This window comes from Canis lupus, chromosome 32 (assembly GCF_048164855.1).
Source record: "Canis lupus baileyi chromosome 32, mCanLup2.hap1, whole genome shotgun sequence".
Lineage (NCBI taxonomy): Eukaryota > Metazoa > Chordata > Mammalia > Carnivora > Canidae > Canis > Canis lupus.
Genome location: NC_132869.1, coordinates 20,093,501 through 20,115,897, shown reverse-complemented (window position 1 = coordinate 20,115,897; position 22,397 = coordinate 20,093,501). Strand labels below are relative to the sequence as shown.

The following is a 22,397-nucleotide window of genomic DNA, read 5'->3' as shown; positions in this document are numbered from 1 at the left end:
TCTAGGACCATGCCCTGGGCCGAAGGCAGAAGCTTAACCGCTGAGCCACCCAGGGATCCCTTTATGTGTTTATATTTGATAAAATTTTTATTTGAAACCCAAAGAATATTCTTCAGAAAGAATACTTTAACTCAGCAGAAGAAAAAGGAATAGACAAGAAACAATGAATGTTATTCATGGAGGAATCCTTTTGTACTGTGAGCACCTTCTGTTCAGACTAGAAAGTACATGGTATGAAGCTGATGCCTATTCAGATCCTGAGATGAGCTGCACGGTGGCCAAGCACTTTCAGTCACAATTCAGTGAGAAGAAACAAGGTCTCCCTGCTTACCAAAAGATACTATATATGAAAAAAAAAGAAAAGAAAAGCATTTTAATGGGTTCATTCTAGTTTGGAAGCTATTGTAATATATATTTGCTGAAGAACAAGATTTTTCTTATTTCATTTTTGTAGTAGAGGCTTTTGAGAAATTGGAATACTCTAAAATTTTTTAGTGTAAGGAAAAAATCACTGGGCTAACAAGGAAGGAATCTTCTAATGTGCCTCTTGTTTCTCTATATTTTCAAAGAGACTATCACTTTTTTTTTTTACATCTCAATTAATTTGATGACTGTATCTCTCAGAATATTAGGGACAAGATTATTTTCTATTTGTGAGTTTCTTTAGCTTGTTATCATCCAAAGTCCAGACACCTTATGTGACCTCATTAGTGTGGGTACAGTGATGGGTGTATTCCTCATAATTGGTAGTGATATTGGTGGGAAAGTCAAAGCAAACTTGCACTGACCAAATAGAATCCTACGATCTGCTGGAAAGCAGCTATGGAAAAAATCATTCACTTGTATTGCAGGACAGAGGTATAGACCAAAATATGAGAAATTTTCACTGGGTAGTAAGTTAGATGATGCACCCTCAAATGATATATCTAAATTCTAATCCCTGGTACCCCTGAATGCAACTTTATTTGAAACAGTGTCTTTGCAGACATAATTAAGTTGAAAATCTCAGGGTAAGATCACCCTAGATTTAGGATAGACCCTAAATCCAATGGCTGTGTCCTTATAAGGGAAAAGAGAAGGAGCTTAGAGACACAAGAGAGATACAGGGGAAAAGCCGTGTGAAGATGGAAACAGAGATTGGAATTATACAGCTACAAGCCACAGGATGCCAAGGATTGCTAGCTGTCACCAGAAGAGTGAGGCATGGAATGAATGCTCTTTTAGCCTCCAAGAGGAACCAACCTTCCTAACACCTTGATTTTGGACTTCTGGCCCCAAGACTGTGAGTGTACAAATTTCTGTTGTTTAAAACCACCCAGTTTGTGGTAAGTTTTTATGAAGGCTCAGGAAACTAATACAATTGATGTGGGGTAGATTTTCACAGAAATAACCTGATGAATTAAAACAAATGACTCAGATTCCCATATGGTCTTCATTTTGTCATTCATTTATTCATTTTCTTGTTCATTCGTTCATTCATCTAATATCCATTAATTATGTACTTGGCTCTAACATATAAACTGAGACTTTTTTAGATTCTTTGACCCATTCTTGGTCCAGGTAAATTTGCTTACTAACTTTTTAGGCAGAGGAAAGTTTATTGTAGATATTTTGTACTTCACTTAGAAAGAGCTGTTGTTTCTGGATTCCTGTAAGTTACCTTGCATTCTGCCTAAGAGTTGGCCAACAAATGGCAATAACAAAAAGTAAAATGGGAATTTTCTGTTTTCTCAGAATTTCATCTAAGGCCACAAAGTTGAAGACAAATGGCAACAAATACTTCCACATTGGGAGGATAGGTGCTAAATTCATCTATGCAGGATTTACAAAAAGATAAAAACCCTTATCATACATAATCTACGAGTGAGAAAAAAATTTGCTACAGAAGGAGTCATTGAAAGGGATTCATAGAAGCAAAGGGTGTTAAGATTTTTTTCCTCTTGGAAACACTCTTTACAGCTGTGCTACATGTACACTGCACAACTACAGGGGGCACCATTCACCCTACAGTCATCAGAAATTTATGTAATGTTAAAACAATTTTCCAGCAGATGGCAGTAAAGTATCTTGAGGAATAAGGTCCTTTTCCTAACTCACACAAGGTCATAGAGGCTAGTAAAAGCTCTGCTCATTTTCCTTCTTCCACACACTCTCCCCCAAGTTAAATACGTAGAATTCCAAGAGAATCTTCACAGATATTGGGATTGCCTGCAACAGGTGATACTAGCATTTATTCCTTGAATGAATGCTGGCTGAGTTACAGAAACTCTTAGGCCTACCCCAGGCTACTTACTATCAGAGCAGAGCTGGGAGATCTGAGAGAGCTTGATAAGATTCCCAGGAGTCTTAGACTTAATGCCCATTCTTATCTGGAGAAGTCTGAAGGCAAGAGACTGGCTAGAACTACTATGACAACAAGACAAGGAGAGGGGAGTCAGAGCTAGTTACAGTGTACTTCAAACACTTGGCATGTCAAGAGTGCATGAGCCAAATGGAAACCCTCACTACAGGTAGCCAGTTGTGAATTGTCTGAAAGAAACTTGTCTGAGTAAACTGACCACTGAATGACAGTCACCCCCCCACACCCCCTCATTCCTCACCTCCACCCTGCCAAAAAGAGAAGATGTACAACTAGAGGACAGAAAAGGTGAGGGAAGATCACCAAAGTTACCCAGAGAAAAGATTACCTTTGGCATAGAAAGGTGTGTGGAAGTCCACCACAGGTTTCCCATAAAAGTGCTTCATAAAGGAGAGACACCTGATCACAGAGGGCATTCCACAGGTAAGAGAAAACCATAATAGCATTAACCTTTGCCCATTTACCAGTCATCTATTCATCCTTCCTTACCCTGGAAGTGCCACAGCTGCAAAAAAAGCAGAAGGAAAAAGAAAAGTTAAAGTTAAACCATGTTCTGCCTCCCTTTGTGAGTTCCTAATTTATCAACCAAGCCTAAGGAATTACTACTCACCGTATCTACTTTTGTTCTGTCTGAAGAGAACATAGATTTTTATTTGGTGGTCTTCTCTTCCCCATGCAATTCATGTGCAATAGGGGAAGTTAAACATCCTAACAACAACAACCCACTCTACCACCACAGCACTAGTTCTTATACTCTGACAACTACTTAACATAGCTCAAAGAAATTTTTAAAGATCTAAATAAATGGAAAGACATTTCATGTTCATGGATCAGAAGGCTTAATATTGTTAAAAGAAGGCAATTCTTTTCAAATTGATCTACAGATTTAACACAATTCCTGTCAAAATCCAACCTGGCTTTTTTGTAGAAATTGACAAATTCCTAAATTTTATATAGAAATGTGAGGAACCCAGAATCACCAAAGCAATCTTAAAGAACAAAGTTGGAGAACTCATGCTCTGATTTCAAAATTTACTACAAAGCTACAGTAATTAAGACAGTGTGTTACTGATAGAAGAATAAGCATATAGATCAGTGAGGTAGAGCTAAAAGCCTGGAATAAACCTGACATTTACAGTCAACTGATTTTCTGCAGGATGCCAAGACAATCCAATTGGGAAATAATAATCTCTTCAACAAACAGTGTTGGGACAACTGGATACTCACATGCAAAGAATTAAATGGGATCCCTTCCTCATACTACACACAAAAAATTTTGCTTAAGTTGGATCATAGGCACAATTATAAGAGCTAAAATTATAAAATTCTTGGAAGAAAACATAGAGGAGGTGCCTGGGTGGCTTAGTCCACAAAGTGTCTGACTTGATTTCGGCTCAGGTCATGATCTCAGGGTTGTGAGATGGAACCCTGTGTCCGCTCCATGCCCAGCATGGAGCTTAAGATTCTCTCTCTCCTTCTCCCTCTGCCCCACCCCTCCCCTCTCCCTCTTAGAGAAGAAGAAGAAGAAGAAGAAGAAGAAGAAGAAGAAGAAGAAGAAGAAGAAGAAGAAGAAGAAGACGACGACCACCAAAGCACACATGACAAAATAAATAATTTTTTAAAATGGGCTTTGTCAAGGTTAAAAACCTTTGTGCCACAAGAAAGTGAAAAGACAATCCACAAAATGGGGAAAGTGTTAGCAAATTATGTATTTGAAAAGAGACTTGTATCAAATATATAAAGAACTCTTAGAACTTAATAAAGAGAAAACAACCCAATTTTAAAATAGGCAAATGAGGGGTGCCTGAGTGGCTCAGTCAGTTAAGTGTCTGCCTTTGGCTCAGGTCCATGACCGTAGGATCTTGGGATGGAGCCTGGACGCTGGCCCCCTGATCAGCAGAGGAGTCTGCTTCTCCCTTTCCTCTGCCTTGTTATGTGCTCTCTCTCTCACTCACTCCTTCAAATAAACAAATATTTTTTTTTAATGGGCAAATGAAATATTTCTCCAAAGAAAATAAAATGGGGGCAGCCCGGGTGGCTCAGCGGTTTAGCGCCGCCTTCGGCCCAGGACCTGATCCTGGAGACGTCAGATCAAGTCCCACCTCGGGCGCCCTGCCTGGAGCCTGCTTCTTCTTCCCTCTGCCTGCGTCTCTGCCTCTCTGTGTGTGTCTCTCATGAATAAATAAATAAAATCTTAAAAAAAAAAGAAGATAAAATGGCCCATAACACATGAAAAGATGCTCATTAACTATATGTTGAAATATAGTTTATATATATAATATAATATATGTTTGCATATGGAAATACAAATAAAAACCACAGTGAAATACCACTTTGAAAAATAGCCATTAGGGGGCGCTGGGTGCCTCTATTGAACGTGAAACTCTTGCCTCCGGATCTCAGGGTTCTGGGATCTAGCCAGACTGAGGTCAATTCCCAGTCTGTTTGGGACTTATTTATTTCACTTAGCATTATACGCACTAGCTCCATCCATGCTGTTGCAAATGGCAAGATTTCATTTTATGGCTCAATAATATTCCGTTTATCCATTCATCAATGGACACTTAAGTTACTTCCATTATTTGGTTATTGTAACAAATGCTGCAATAAATATAGAGGTGTATGTATCCCTTTGAATTAGTGTTTTTGTATTTTTGGGTACTCAGTTCTTTGATTATTAGATCATAGGGTAGTTCTATTTTTAACTTTTTGAGGAAACTGGCTATACCAGTTTGCATTCCACCAGCGTATGAGGGTTCCTTTTTCTCCACATCCTCATCAACTCTTGTTGTTTCTTGTTTTGTGAATATTGAACTACACTTGCATCCTGGAGCAAATCCCACTTGATCGTGGTATATGATTTTTTTAAATGTATTGTTAGATTTGGTTTGCTAGTGTTTCGTTGAAGATTTCTGCATGTATGCTCATCAAGATATTGGCCTGTAGTTTCTCTCTCTCCCTCTCTCTCTTTCTCTCTGTCTCTCTTTTGTAGTATCTTTATCTAGTTTGGGTATGAGAGTGATACTGGTATCACTGAATGAATTTGGAAACTTTCCTACCTCTTCTATTTTTTGGAACAGTTAAAGAAAAATAGGTACTAACTCTTCTTTAAATATTTGGTAGAGAGGCATTACTTAGTTCCCGGCCTTGCAGAAACTCGGTTTTTTTCTTCCCCTGCACAGGAGACCTCTGCCGCAACCATGTTACACCAGATCATGGGTCAGGCCAAGAAGCATCCGAGCTTGATCCCCCTCTTCATATTTATTGAGGCAGGAGGTACTGGAGCAGCACTCTATGTGTTGTGCTTGGCAATGTTCAATCCAGATGTCAGTTGGGATAGGAAGAATAACCCAGAACCTTGGAACAAACTGGGTCCCAATGATCAATATAAGTTCTACTCAGTGAATGTAGATGATAGCGAACTGAAGAATGAAGGTCCAGACTTCTAAATGAAATGTTTCACTATAAAGCTGCTTAGAATGAAGGTCTTCCAGAAGCCATACGCACAATTTTCCACTTATCCAGGAAATATTTCCCCTCTAAATGCATGAAATCATGTTGGTGTATTGTGTTGGGGTTTACACTGAATAATAAATATCTGAAACTTGAAAAATAAATATATATATATTTGGTAGAACTCACCTGTGAAGCCATCTGCCCTGGACTTTTACCTATTGAGAGTTATTTGACTACAGATTCAATTTCTTTGCTCGTGATTGGTCTGTTCAAATATTCTACTTCTACCTGCTTCACTTTTGATGGATTATATGTTTCTAGGAGTTTATCTATTTCTTCTAGGTTGTCCAATTTGTTGGCATACAATTTTTCATAATATTCTCTTACAATTGTTTGTATATTGTGGTGTTGGTTGTTAATGCTCCTCTTTCATTTGTGATTTTGTTAGAGTTCTCTCCACCCTCCCCCCTCCCAGCTAGAGAGTCTAGCTAGAGATTTATCAATTTTGTTGATCTTTTCAAAGAACCAGCTCCTGGTTTCATTGATTTTTTCTATTTTTTGTTGCTGTTATTTCTATGTCATTTATTTCTGCTCTAATCTTTATTTTCTTCCTTCTGCTGGGTTTATGCTTTGTTCGTTCTTTTTTCTAGCCTTTTTTGTTTATTTGAGATTTTCCTGCTTCTCCAGATAGGCCTATATTGCTGTAAACTTCCTTCTTAGAACAGCTTTTGCTGCACCCCAATAGTTTTGGACCTTTGTGTTTTCATTTTCATTTGTTTCCATGTAATTTTTTATTTCTTCTTTAATTCCTTGGTTGACCCACTCATTGTTTAGTAGCATGTTTTTAACCACCATGTATTTGTGCTCTTTCCAGATTCTTTCTTGTTGATTTTCACTTTCATAGCATTGTGACCAGAAAATATACATGATATGACTTTGATCTTTTTGAAGTTACCAAGACTAGTTTAGTGGCCTAATATGTGATCTATTCTGAAGAATGTTCCATGTGCACTTGAAAAGAATATGTATTCTGCTGATTTAGGATGGAGTTCTGAATATATCTGTTAAATCCATCTGGTTCAGTGCATCAACCAAAGCCACTGTTTCCTTAATGATTCCTTATTTGGATGATCTGTCCTATGATGTAAGTGGGGTATTAAAGTTCTACTATGAGTGCCTGGGTGGCTCAGTGGTTGAGCATCTGCCTTTGGTTCAGGTCATGATCCCAGGGTCCTGAGATCGAGTCCCACATTGGTTCCCCACAGGGAGCCTACTTCTCCTTCTGTCTGTGTCTCTGCCTCTCTCTGTGTGTCTCTCCTGAATAAATAAATAAATAAAGTCTTTTAAAAATAAAGCTCTACTATTATTATATTACTATCAATTTTCCTTTATGTTGTTTTTTAAGATTTTATTTATTTATGCATGAGACACACACACACACGTACACAGAGAGGCAGAGACAAAGGCAGGGGGAGAAGCAAGCTCCATGCAGGGAGCCCGATGAGGGACTCAATCCCGGGACTCCAGGATCACACCCTGGGCTGAAGGCAGGCACTAAACCGCTGAGCCATCCTGGCATCCCCTTTATGTTTATCATTAATTGTTTTATGTATTCGAGTGCTCCCATGTTGAGTATATAAATATGTACAATTGTATGTTCTTGTTGGGTTTTCCCTTTAATTATTATATGGTGTCCTACTTTGTCTCTTGTTACAGTCTTTGTTTTAAAGTCTACTTTGTCCCATGTAAATATTGCTACCCTGGCTTTCTTTTAACATCAGTTTTCATGATAAATATTTCTCCATCCCCTCACTTCTAATCTACAGGTGTCTGTAGGTCTGAAATGAGTCTCCTATTAGGCAGCATATAGATGGATCTTGGGGTTTTTTTTAACCATTCTGTAACCTTATGTCTTTCAATTGAAGTGTTTTGTCCATTTACTTTCAAAGTAATTACTGACAAATAATGTATTCATTGCCATTTTGTTTCTTGTTTTGTGGTTGTTTTTGTAGTTTTTCTCTGATTCTCTCTTCTGTTCTCTTTCATGGTGTGTTGGCTTTCTTTAGTGTTATACTTGGATTCCTGTCTCTTTATTATTTCTATTACTGGTTTTTGATCTGTGGTTACCATTAGGATTGTATATAACATCTTCTGCATATAGCAGTCTGTATTAAGTTGATCTTCATTTATGTTTGAGCCTGTTTTTTACACATCTCCATTTCTGTCACATTTTAGATATATGGTGTTATATTTTACATCCTTTTATTTTAGGAATCCCTTGACTGGTTTTTATAGAAATATTTTTACTGCTTTTGTATTTTTTACTTTTCATACTATCACTATGTTCTTTCCTTTCCATGCAAAGAGTTCCTTCTAGAATTTCTTGTAGGGTTAGTTTAGTGCTCATGAACTCCTTTAGTTTTTGTTGGTATGAAAAACTCCTTCAGGGCACCTGAGTGGCTCAGTCAGTTAAGTGTATTCATTCAGCTCAGGTCATGATCCCAGGGTCCTGAGATTGAGCCCCACATCTAGCTCCCTGCTCAGCAAGTATTCTGTTATTCTGTTTCTCCCTCTGCCTCTGCCTCTCCCCACAGCTTCTCTCTCTTTCTCTCTCTCTCCTTCCCTCAGATAAATAAATAAATAAATTTAAAAAAAAAGAAAGAAAGAAACTCCATCTCTTCTGAATGATAGCCTTGCTGGGTAGAGTTTTCTTGGATGCAGATTTTTTCTTTTCAGCACTGTGAATATATCATGTCATTCCCTTCTGACTTACAAAGTTTCTGATCCAAAATATGCTTATGGCCTCATGAAGTTCCCTTTGTATAACTGTCTTCTCTTGCTGCTTTTAAATTTTTTTCTTTATTACTGCTTTTTATCATTTTAATCACTTTGTGTGTCTTGGTGTGGACCTTCTTGAGTTGGATTTTGGGGTGGTAATTCTCTGTGTCTTCTGTATCTGGGTATCTGTTTCCTTCCCCAGGGTGGGGATGTTTTCAGTTATTATTTCTTCAAATAAGTGTTCTGTCTCTTCTCTCTTCTACTTCTAGAATCCCTATAATGTGAATGTTATTATACTTGATGGAATCACTGAGTTGCCCAAGACTATTTTCAATTCACATAATTTTTTCCCCATCTCATTTGCTCATTTGTTTGGTTACTTTCCATTACTTGGTCTTCCAGATCATTAATTTGTACCTCTGCTCTCTCAGGCCTGCTATTTTATTCCATGAAATGCATTTTTAATTTCATTTGTTGTGCTCTTGATGGTCTGATTAGTTTTTTCTCTCTTTGTTAAAGGGTCTCATAGATAATCTCCACTCTTTTCCCAAGTTCAATTGGTATCTTTATGATCATTACTTTATAGATTTTAAAAAGATTTTATTTATTTATTTATTTATTTATTTATTTATTTATTATTTTTATTTTTATTTATTTTTTAAAGATTTATTTATTTATTTATGATAGACATAGAGAGAGAGAGGCAGAGACACAGGAGGAGGGAGAAGCAGGCTCCATGCCGGGAGCCCGACATGGGACTCGATCCCGGGACTCCAGGATCGTGCCCTGGGCCAAAGGCAGGCGCTAAACCACTGAGCCACCCAGGGATCCCCTATTTATTATTTTTAAAGATTTTATTTATTTATTCATGAGAGACACAGACTGAGAGAGAGAGTCAGAGACACAGGCAGAGGGAGAAGCAGGCTCCATGCAAGGAGCCTGATGTGGGACTCGATGCTGGGACCATGGGATCATGCACTGAGCTGAAGTTAGATGCTCAACCGCTGAGCCACCCAGGCATCCCAAGATTTTATTTATTTATTTGAGAAAGAGAGGAGGGGGAGGGACATAGGAAGAGAGAGAATCTCAAGCAGACTCTGCACTGAGTATGGAGCCCAGTGCAGGGCTCAACTTCACAACCCTGAGATCATGACCTGAGCCAAAACCAAGAATTGGACGTTTAACTGACTGAGCCACCGAAGTGTCCTTTCATGATCATTACTTTAAATTCTCTATTAGGCATATTACTTGTAATCATTTCATTTAAGTCTCTTGTTTTGGTTTGGTCCTGATCTTTCATTTGGGACATATTCACCTGTCTCCTCATTTTGTCTAACTCTCTGCATCTATTTCTCTGTGTTAGGAAAGTCAACTACATTTTTTGCCTTTGACAACAATTCCCTTATTAAAAAGAGGTCCTATACTGCCATGCACTGCAGTGCAGTATCACGTGTTCCTCAGGGTCTGGTGCTTCAGGAAGTGTCTCCTATGTGTTTGTTACATGTGCTCTGCTTTGGGGTCCTAGCATCATTTTCCTCCTTTCTAGCTGTTTGCAGAGGCTCTCTTTGCTTTTTGTAGGCAATGTTTGATTCCCAGCAGGAGTAGGGCACTTTTTAACAAAGTGTGCACTGGTCTGCCTGTGAAATGAGGCCTACTACTGTTCCCTGAACTGAGGTCCCACAAAACGTGAGTTTGGAGACAAGGTGTTCTTTATCTTCATGTTAGTCATATTTGTATTCAGGAATTTCTTTCCTTTATTAAACTACCAATTTGATTTTGCTTCTCTCTTCCTATTTTGAATTTATCTTGGAATCTTTTGGTTTCTGTCAGATATTTCCTATTCATACTCATTGACTTTGTTTCTTCCTATGCTGTGCCTTTATACTCAAGAGGTATCTTCTTTCCAGTGTGGGAAGAAGTCATGCATAGTACTTATCTGAAGATATAAACTGTGTAACATTTTAATATGTTCCTTTAAATCTATAATGCTGGGATGCCTGGGTGGCTCAGCAGTTGAGCACATCTGCCTTCAGCCCAGGGCATGATCCTGGAGTCCTGGGATCGAGTCCCACATCGGGCTCCCTGGGAGGAGCCTGCTTCGCCCTCTGCCTATGTCTCTGCCTCCCTCTGTGTGTCTCTCAGGAATAAATAAATAAAATCTTTTTTAAAAAATCTATAATGCTTATGAAAATAAAATCCATGTTATTTTCTTGTCCTTCTTGGTATCCATGAGTGACCATTCATCCAGAGGAATCAGGGTCTGAAAGTTTCTTGATTCTTTCTGGTATTGATAAAGAGAATACCAACTTGCTTGAAGGGTTGCTATAAGTAGAAAATGACTTCAGGCCACTCAACCTATACACTCCAAAGTACTGGCTCCTACTTAAAAGATGAATATCCTCTAAATGAAGGCCATGTTTGCTAAGGGCTATTCGAAATTCAGAGTATGGATTTGAGCCAAAGGTCTAAAACACCAGAACAATAAGTAGGAATTGAACTGGAATGAGTTACTGATTTAGACCTGAAGGTGAACATGGGGTAAAACAGGACTCATAGAGGCCTTGGAAATGTCAAGTTCCCCCTTCCCTAGGAAAATTGCACAGCAACCTTCCTGAGTTTTCCTGACAGTCATGGCTATTGTCTACTCAAAAGATCAAGTTACACTACTTTATAGAATTTCTCTTAGGAAGAAAATCTTGATCTTACAGTCTGTACTTCCTTTATATTTTTTCCCCCTATTCCCAAAATAGTGGCTTTGTTGTTGTTTCCTGCCCCTTTGTTTCCTGACTGCTAAACCTTCTACTACCAGTTAGGCCAGCTGATCAATAAACATCTATGTATGTAGTCCTATACTGGGAGGATGTCTAAGAATTCAAGGAGTTGGAAACCCTTCTGTTGGAGCAAACTTTCAGTGAAAGGGGGAAATGTTTCTTCCCAGAAATCTAGTAAAGCTTAACTATGATGTCACAATTCAGGTTGCCCTCCCACTCTGTGGTACTTAACCTTGATTGCATATTAGAATCATCTGAGAAGCTTCCCACTTCCAGACAATTGAGTTAGACTCTCTGGGGTTTGAGATCCCCAGGATGGTTATTTTTTAAAGCTCTCCAAGTGATTCCAATGTGTAGACAAGATTAAGGATCCCAGCCTTACGTTTAAGAATGTAAATGCATATGCGTGCTATGACCGTCTCTAATGCATAAACAGAAATCATTGATCAGCATAAGAAACACATGGAGAGACTTTCATTCTCTTTGTTTCTCACCATAAAAAAAAAAAAAACTACCCAAACCAACACTGCTCAGCATGATACCACTGGCTGATGCAGCACATTCCTGACAACCATTATCCCAAGGTCCCTGTTAATAGCTACACAGGTTTTTTCAGTTAGTCCTATTCTCCTCCCACATGGGGGTGAGAAGCAGCTGTCTCCATTGTAATAAGCAGCAGACTAGGTAGGAGACAGAAGACTTGGATTCTAATCTTTCTTCCCCTACCTAGTTGTAAGGCATGAGGGAGATCATTTTAATATCTCTGAGAGTTTATAAAATGAGATGATTTAACTGTCTATCTATTTCACAGACTTTTTTAAAATTTTTTATTTATATATAATAGTCACACAGAGAGAGAGGCAGAGTCATAGGCAGAGGGAGAAGCAGGCTCCATGCACCGGAAGCCCGACGTGGGATTCGATCCCGGGTCTCCAGGATCGGGCCCTGGGCCAAAGGCAGGCGCCAAACCGCTGCGCCCCCCAGGGATGCCTGTTTTCACATTTCATTTGATCTTAATATAAGTCCGTGAAATAGGGATCCCTGGGTGGCACAGCGGTTTGGCGCCTGCCTTTGGCCCAGGGCGTGATCCTGGAGACCTGGGATCGAATCCCACGTCGGGCTTCCGGTGCATGGAGCCTGCTTCTCCCTCTGCCTATGACTCTGCCTCTCTCTGTGTGTCTTTCATGAATAAATAAATAAAATTAAAAAAAAAAAAGAGGTGGAGAAAGAGAGGCACATTATAAGATGGATTTTGTGGTGTTTTGAAAGGAATACCATGTACCCATTGAGAAAATGAGATCATTCTACATGACACACACACAACAATTTTAATGATACATTCTTAGGTAAATGAAATAAGTTGCAATACAGTATGTAGGATATGATGTTATTTAAAAATTATATAAGAAGGGATGCCTTAGTAGCTCAGTGATTGAGTGTCTGCCTTTGGCTCCAGGGGTGATCCTGGGATCCCAGAATTGAGTCCCACATCAGGCTCCCTGCATGGAGTCTGCTTCTCCCTCTGCCTGTGTCTCTGCCTCTCTCTCTCTCTCTCTCTCTCTCTCTCTCTCATGAATAAATAAAATCTTTTTAAAATTATATAAGAATAAGTTTGTTAGTGCATAAAGAATGTCTAGAAGTATACATTCCAATCTATCAACATCAGGATTGATTAGAAGGGAGACTTATTTTTTCTTTGTACATTTCTGTTATACTTGAATAGTTTGATGATGAGCATATTTCATTTTCATAATCTTCAAATACATACTAAGTTGCAAATCAAGGTGAAAGAGAGGTGGTGAGGATATTACAGCCTAAGGTTAGTAAAGAGAGATAATGTAATTGCCTTAAAGTTGTTCTCATGCTTGGGTCCAGGCAAAGCACTCTCCAAGTTAAAAAATAGTCCAAAAATGTCCAGTTGTCACAGTCTATTTAATCAACAACTTTAAGAATTCACAGAAAAGATAAGAGGTGGTAGAAGGCTGAAAATGGTCAAGGGTTTTGCTTTTCAAAAGCAAAAGAAAAGTATAACTCTTGGAAATTACAAACTACAAAGCTTGAGACTGATCAGGAAAAGTCTAGAATGAATTATTGAACAGTTGGTGAACACTTAAAAGAGCATATGGTGATCATCAGCTGACATGGATTCACTAGGAACAAACCAAGACAAAATAATCCATTTCTTTTTGGTAGAATAACTAAATTATCATAGTAGCTTAGGGAAATATCACAAACTTAGTGTATCTTGATTTCAGCAAAGCTTTTCACAAAGTCTCTTACATCATTTTGGAAAATATGTGAAATGCAAATTATTAAGTGATTCATAGCTAGTTAAATATCATATCCATATGTTGGGTATATGCATCCAAGAGAGTGACAATCTTTAGTCCCATTTTCCTTCACATTTTTATTTTTTTTTTAATTTTATTTAATTATTCATGACAGACACACACACACACACAGAGGCAGAGACACACAGGCTGAGGGAGAAGCAGGCTCCATGCAGGGAGCCCGACATGGGACTCGATCCCAGGTCCCTAGGATCACACCCCGGGCTGAAGGCAGCACGAAACCGCTGGGCCACCAGGGCTGCCCTCCTTCACATTTTTATTAACAAAATAGATATTCTTAGTTTATTTGAATGTCAAGCTAAAACTAGCAAAGGAACTAATAGGTTATAGATGAGAAATTTCCATTCCATGTAAGAAAGACTTCTTTTAACTATGGTTGTCCAAAAATGGGTTAGACATAAGTTCTCAGTCAAAAAAATCTGGAGTGGGTTGGTTACTGGCGCATCAAATGTTCCTGCAAACACAAAATTGTATGATTCCAACTAGAAAATTAATAACAGATACTAAGTACTAACAGATTGCAGAGATAGTGGAAAACAATATAGGGCAGAATGTTTGTTTTCATAGAGAAAACAAATCCTGAATGGAACGCTGAAGAATCAGTAAATGGATATAGATGGGAAGTGGGTGTATCATTCTAGGATGTCATAAAGCATAGAAGCAAGACTAACAGCATTTTCCAGAGTTGAGAAATGACTGACGTGGCTGTGGCTTTGGTGAATAAGAGAAAAAAAGGCTAGGGCTAGATATAGAAGATCTGAAATCAGGAAAGAAGTTTATTCTTTGTACAACAGAGAAGGGATTGGTCAGGTTTTGCTTGCAAGGATCAGAAACCAAATCAGACAAGCTTCAAAAGAAGAATTTATTGGAAAAATATCAGGAGCCCCCAGAATCAATGGAAAGACTGGACAATCAGGTTTAGAAACATTAGAAAGCAAAGTCACCTCCAAGGGTTAAAAAGCAGGAACCAGAAGGATGGCCTTGAGGCAGACCATGTTAGGGTGAATGAATACCCCATCGTGTTTGACTAATGATTCAACTAGACGGATAAAGTTTCAAAGCCCTAGCTTGGATTACATCCACTTCTCATTGCTGAAGAAGATAAGTACTGGATTAATACTTTTTCCAGACTATATGCAATGGCAAGAGATAATTCCCCCAAAGGGAAATGAGGTATGAAGGAGAAATAAATGCTGAGCAGCCAAAAGACAATAAAATCTCACTATTGGCATTGTTGACAATTTTAAGCAAGGTAGCAATGTGATGAAAATAGTGCTATAGGGAGATCTGGCAGTTTGCAAATGGGCAAGAGGAATGAAAACCTAAATGTGGGGGGTGGATGGTAAGTAAGTGGAGCACAGAGGATTCTTAAAGCAGTAAAAATGCTCTGCATGATACGATAATGATGAATACATGTCATTTATACATTCATCCAAAGCTCTGGAATATACACCACCAAGAGTGCACTCTAATGTAAACTATGAACTTTGAGTGATTATGATGTGTTGGTGTAGATTTATCAATTTTTTTTTAGATTTATCAATTTTAACAAATGTATCACCCTACTGGGATTGTTGGTAATGTGGGAGGCTATGTATGTGTGGAGGCAGAGAGTATAGGGGAAGTCTCTACATCTTCCTCCCAGTTTTGCTGAATCTAAAATTGCCCTAAAAAAATAAAGTCTTTTTATTAAAAATAAATAAAACCAAAAACAACTAAAGGCAGGTAGTGAGTTCTCTAAATTTAGAGGGTGGAAATGAGAATAAGATAGCAATGATGTTAAAAGTAAAAGCAGCAGGTTTTGATAACTACCTAGATGTTAAGGATAAGGAGAGGTAAGAGTCAAAAATGACCATAAATGCTCCTCCTGAGACTGTAGGAATGATGGTGGTAGTTGTAAAATAGCCTAGAAAGAGAGCAGTATCTAGGATGGAGGTGAAGATAATGCTCATGGTATTATTGAATTTAGCTGATGGTGAAAATGTGCAGTAGGAAGTTAGAAAACTGGGTAGTCCAAGAGGACTTGTTAAAAGATAGAGATGTAGGAGGATTTGGCATACAGAAGATAATTCAAGTCAGATTTTGCTCTCTTAGAGGATATGCAAAATGGTGAGCAGAAATAATGACAATTTCCCCTTTAAAATATGAAAGAAAAAAAAGAAGGACCACCCCCACCCCCACCCCCAAGGAATCAGTAGAAGACATTTTGGGAATTTTGAATGAGAACTTTAACTTTTTACCATGAGCAGTATTACATTTTTTTCATTTTTATTCCTGATCCCATATTCTCCCTTTACCTGAAACACCCACTCTAATTATATATCCATGAGCATGCATATACTCCTGTAAAATATGCGGAGTTTTGTGGAGTCTGTGTGTTTGAATGTAAATAAATGACATTTGCTATAGAACTCATTGTATTATTTCTTCACTCCCCACATCATGTTGCTCTAAGGACGGGAAAGCCAAATTGCTTTTTAGAAATGGCTGCAACATCTCACATTTCTACCAGCTGATCATGAGAGCTCCCATTTCTATACATTTTTGCCAATAGTTGTTGGTAATATTTACTTTTTGCAAATTTGGTGTCTATAAAGTTGTAACTTGTTGATTGAAGTTAATTTTTTTCTTGATGAGTTTGATTATCTCTTAAGATCTCAAGTTTCTCCTTCGGTAAACTGCTTGATTGTTTTTTTTTTTCCTTATTTTTTTATAAGTTTCCTTTTAGTTGTTGATTTCTAGAAGTATCATTTATGTTCTAAAGATGTGTAGTCCAGGGACGCCTGGGTGGCTCAGCCGTTTAGTGCCTGCCTTCCACCCAGGGCATGATCTTGGAGTCCCAGGATCAAGTTCCAATCGGGCTCCCTGCATGGAGCCTGCTTCTCCCTCTGCCTGTGTCTTTGCCTCTCTCTCTCTATCTGTGTCTCTCATGAGTAAATAAATAAAATCTTAAAAAAAAATGTTTAGTCCGAAATAGTAGCTACTAGCCACTAACCATTCAGACATCAGCTTTTGAGTACGTGAATTATGGCTAGTCCAAATTGACATGTACTGTAAGTGTAAAATACACACCAAATTTCCAAGAATCAATACAAAAGCAATGTAAAATATCTCATTAATAATTTTTATATTGATTATATGTTAAAATGGTAATATTTTAGGTACATTATGTTAAAATTGTTATTAAAATTAATTTTACCTGTTTATTTTTCTTTTTATAACATGGCTATTAGAAAATTTATTTTATTTTTTTAAAGATTTTATTTATTTATTCATGATAGTCACACACACACACAGGAGAGAGAGAGAGAGAGAGAGAGAGAGGCAGAGACACAGGCAGAGGGAGAAGCAGGCTCCATGCACCGGGAGCCCAACGTGGGATTCGATCCCGGGTCTCCAGGATTGCGCCCTGGGCCAAAGGCAGGCGCCAAACCGCTGCGCCACCCAGGGATCCCAGAAAATTTTAAATTATATAGGTGGCTCACATCTGTGGCTTGCATTTTTTATGATTAGACATGTTGTTCTAGATATTCTTAGTTGGTTTTAGACGTTAAAAATATCTTCTCTTATTCTATTCTCCATCTTAAGTTCATTTATAGTGTCTTTCATGAAATCTATTCATTTTTCACCAAGCCACCACAATACACAGTCTGGGGGACACATTCACATCAGGATCTATATAAATGGCTCCCCCTGGAGTTGTGGAGTGGATAACATTTGCAGTCATACATAGCTAATGTTTTGCTTTGTGAATTGCACTTTGTGTCTCCTGTTTAAGAAGTCCTTCCCTTCAACCTGATTACAATGATATTTTCTTTGTGTTATTTTTATAATTTAAAAAGAAACACAGGATAGTGTTGTATCATAAAGAAGCCATTAAAGAGAGTGGTTTTAATGCCAAAAAATATGCAGAGTTCAGCCAAAAAGGATGACGATAGAGGAAATAATTATGTTGGATTTTATGATTTTGACAGCAATGTTATCTTTCTAATTATGTTTTGTATAGGCAAATGTTAAAATTTGCATTCCAAAGAGCGTGTTAACAGATGGTGGGGAAGGCAGGCCACAAGCATGCTGAATGACAGGCTAATTTCAGTTTTTAGTCTAAATATCTGCTGAAGTTAATTGTCACAATAGGCAAATAAGCTTGATATGGATCATAAAGAATTGGCTGTAATTGTGAAGATTATAAGATAATGTTTGGATTTCTACTTATGTCATTCTGAAACATCATTTGGGGCACATCACTTGCTTATGCTGGAAAGTCAACATGTCTCCATTCCCTGTCAGATCAAATCCAAGCTGCTCAAATCTGTCAGTAGAAACACCTATAAACTGGCCCCATTCTGTATCTCATCTTCCCAACAGATTGTATATTCTACACAGGTAGGTACTATGTCCTACACTCCTACTTCCTCATCAACATCCTGGGAGATGTCATGGTTAAAAACTGCAGCATTAGGCATAGGACACTATGTTTTAAGAAACTAAAATTCACTAAATTATTTGAGTAAATACTCTGTGTTTAGTGTGAAATGGCTAAAGCTTATTTGAGTAACTGTTTTCACCTTGAAGTAACTCACCTGACCTCAAACAAAGAAGAATTCTAATGGCAGAAGCAAGTAGAAAATAACATGTTCAAAATGAGATATCAAATGATAAGGTATTGAAAAGTTGAGGTCAACCTCAGAACTGCTAATATGCCCATTACAACCACAGAAATATAGGTTTACAGTAATAAGATTGTAGTCTTCCTTAAACCCTTTAATTCAAGAAAGAGGCTGAAAGGTTATAAAAAAGTCAAAGGTAGTGAGGACAGACACACATCAGCCCAAGTTTAAGATGTTTAGGGACTGAGGTCATTTATTCTTGATTAGTATTGGGAATTCCATCTCACTTTAGGTATTAACATCTACTGGTATTGATAACAGTTAAGTCCAAATTTAAAGGTGACCCTTCTTTTTACTCAGACCCCAGCTATAGGCTTAATTATGATTGTGTGAATGTATAATTTTCATTTTGAAGTTTTTATAATACTTCTGGTACAAGTCTAGGCATTATGTTAACAAAACCAAATATTTTTGATCCATCTCATGACTGTTATAACTTCAGTGTCTACTGGAAAAATTTGCAGAGGCAAGAATTTGTCTATCAACATAATATTTGACATTGAATAGAAATGTATTTCCAGAGAAAACTTGAAAGTCACACAATGATTCTTCTCCAGGTCCACTCTTCCTTCTGGATTCATTTTTCTTGCTAAAGTATATTCTCTGATGTGTTTTTCATCAAGTATCTATTGATAATAAACCCCTCTTAGCATTTGTATATCTGAAAAAGTCTTTTGCCTTTACTATTCAATGATAATTAATCATGGTACAGATTTTTATTTTGACAATTATTGAAAGTAAAAATATGTATTCACACAGCCATAATGAAGCCTCATACATTGAAGATATTATTCTGTTTTCTGGCATTTATATTTGCTGATAAAGAACCTGATTGTTTTTCCTCTCTAGTCAATCTTCTGTTAGTTTTAGAAGATTTTTTCATTAATGTTCTCCCATTTCACTAGGAGGTACTTAGGTGGTTTTTTTTTTTTTTTTTTTTTTTTTTTTTTTTTTTTTAATGTAGCTCAGGGATGCCTGGGTGGCTCAGCAGTTGAGTGGCTGCCTTTGGTTCAGGCTGTGATCCTGGGATCTAGATCGTGTCCCACATCGGGCTCCTGTGAAGAACCTGCTTCTCCCTCTGCCTGTGTCTCTGCCCCTCTCTCTCTCTCTCTCTCCCTCTCTCTCTCTCTGTGTGTGTGTGTGTGTGTCTCTCATGAATAAATAAATAAATCTTTAAAAAAAATAAAATGTAGCTCAAACATAAAGATACTCTTTATGGATTTTATATTTTCTATCTAAGAGTTTCTGTTCAACTAGAATTATATGGTGTCTCATGAGCAGAAGCGTGATGAAAGCCTCTGTGTGGGATTGTTTCATTGTTACTTATGTCTGAACTGTATGGATTTCACACATTTTTATGTTTGTTTCTTGGCTTTAGACAGTCCACATTTAGGGTAACTCCCACTCTGAGTAGTACCTGAAGTCTCTTTCATTTATACGTCATCCTATTTCCATCCATGGCAAATTGGCTCACATTTGCAACAATTCTTGGCCTTTGGGCTTTCCTGATCCCCACTCTTGGACAGTGTAGTAATTTTACAGCTCCCTACATGCCCAGCACCTTAAGTCCCATACCTAGATTTGCCCAAACCAAATGCATAGGTTAATTTGTTTCCTCTTATGAATGGCAAAGCTTTAGCTCCTTTTCCCTGCTGTGTCTCTAAAGGTTTCTGGAGAATTTTTTCCCTGATTTTGGGCTAGGGTATATATTCCTCAAATTAGTTTTGTTTTTGTTTTTTTTTTTAAATCTAACATTTCTGTGTGTAAAGTGGGGCAAAGAAGTTCAGTTTGCCATCTTGGCTGAATCCTTCCACAGTACCTTTTCCACTTTGGTACAGATAATCTTGAGAAACTATAGAGTAGTTCCAAGAACAAATATTAACTGAGGCTTTCTGTCTATTTGCCTTAGCCATCAAAACAAAATTGGAGGATTTTTCCTTCATAAGACCGCCATAAAATCTGAAGACATCCTATTAAAAGTGACAGCTAGGGCAGCCCCGGTGGCGCAGCGGTTTAGGGCCGCCTGCAGCCCAGGGCGTGATCCTGGAGACCCTCATCGAGTCCCACGTCAGGCTCTCTGCATGGGGCCTGCTTCTCCCTCTGCCTGTGTCTCTGCCTCTCTCTCTCTCTGTCTCTATGAATAAATAAATAAAAATCTTTTAAAAAAAGCGACAGCTATATGATAGTGAAGCATACAAAAGCATTATTTTGGCAATTATAGATGCGTTCAAGTGGGAAATTGGTCTGAGGAGCAAAAAATTTCTGAGATCAATAATTTTATTCTCTTCATTTCTGTTAGTTAAGACCAAAATAAAAGAGAATAAAACCTAATCCTCACATCAAAATTAATGCAATGAAGAGTAGTCTTTTGTTGAAGCACTGATGAGATCATGTCTAGTCCAAGCAGAAGCCTGTCAATCTCATACTGTGGTTTATGTTTAATCAGGTCTTTGTTTTCAAGTGCACAAATAATAGAATTCAATCTAAGATTTATACATTGCTGACTCAAATATCATTAACTTGCAGCTTTGAATTTGTATCTGCTGGTCCATAGAGTATATGGACTTGCGGTTTGCATAAAGTTCATCAAAAATTTTCTTGACAATATTTATAAATCAAAGATATACAAACTAAGAAGTCTTTGATGTACAACTGTGTGCCTATAAAATTAGCATAAAAAATTAACACATGAGTCTGTAGTAAAATCTTTATTCAAATCTTACTAATAAATTCCCATAATTCTTTTGGAAAGTAAAATGGCAACATAGATAGCAAAAATTATAATGTTTATTTCTTGAAATCATTAAGACCACAACTAAGAGTATATTCTATGGAAATATTTCAACAGAAGATTAAAGCTATGTGTAAAAGGCTGTTTATGTATAATAGTAAATAACCAGAAACAAGTCATGAGTTATAGTCTTTTAAGTTTCAAATCATGTTAAGTAATGGTGGTTTATTGAGAGATAACACGGCTTGTAGGAACAGCACGCAGTTCCAGAATTGGAAATTCTTAAAATATAAGACATTAAGCTGTATTGTCATCATCAACACAACATTAACCTCTCAATACTCTGGTACTCTTCTTTTAAGGAGACTTAGATACTATTTATTTCTGCTGTTCCTACTACTACCAAACTATTTCTCTGAGGATTCTAATTCAAATGCCCTCAAAAAGACTTTGATTGTTTTGGACATTCACTATGCAATACTGAAGGTCTTTGTTGAGCAGAGACTTTACAGAGACTTTACAGAAGTAAGGTGGTAAGATACGTTTTTCTTCTTTAATCTGGAAGTTACATTATTTTTGTACTCTAAAAGATAAAATTTTAAAATTCTTTTTTTTCCTTTTGTTTTTAAGATTTTATTTATTTATTTGAGAGACAGAGGGCATAAGTAGGGAAGAGGGTTAGAGGGAGAGGGAGAAGCAGACTCCCCACTGAACAGGGAGCCCCATCGATCCCAGGACTCTGGGATCTATGACCTGAGCTGAAGGCAGACGTTCAATTGAAGGAGCCACCCAGGTGCCCCAAAATTAAAAAATTCTTAATGAACAGTACTTAGTTATACATCTAATACAAATTTCCCTTACTTGTTCATTTTAAAATAAAAACATTATCATACTCTGCTCAGCATAATTCATAGATGTAGAGAGACTTCTGAAATTAGAAAATAGCCCAGCAGAGAGAGAATTCATTATGTAACAATTTTTGAGATTCTATAATAAGAAAATATAATGCATTTATTTCTAATTTCATAGATCTTAATAAATCTGTTCCTGATATGAATCCTCAAGCTATATAGCTATAGGAAAAAGACAAACACTTGTTAGATAGGCAGAAAGGATGCCAAGGGAGATTTACCCATACTATATCAGAGTAAAACATGTCTAGAAGAGAATTGTCCATGTTATGGATGAGCAAGATAAAAAGAAAATTTATAAAAAATATTAAGCATGAACAAGATAAAAGAAAACACAAAGCAACTATGCAAGTATTATACTCAGCAAAGA

General features: G+C 37.5%; 1 protein-coding gene and 1 pseudogene across 1 annotated transcript in view; both read left to right on the top strand.

Moving 5' to 3' along the window:
• The window catches only part of SPPL2A (signal peptide peptidase like 2A), a 151,868-nt gene that overhangs the window by 33,838 nt on the left and 95,633 nt on the right, over positions 1–22,397 (top strand). The window lies entirely within an intron of this gene.
• LOC140622643 (cytochrome c oxidase subunit NDUFA4 pseudogene) lies at positions 5,528–5,976 on the top strand (annotated as a pseudogene).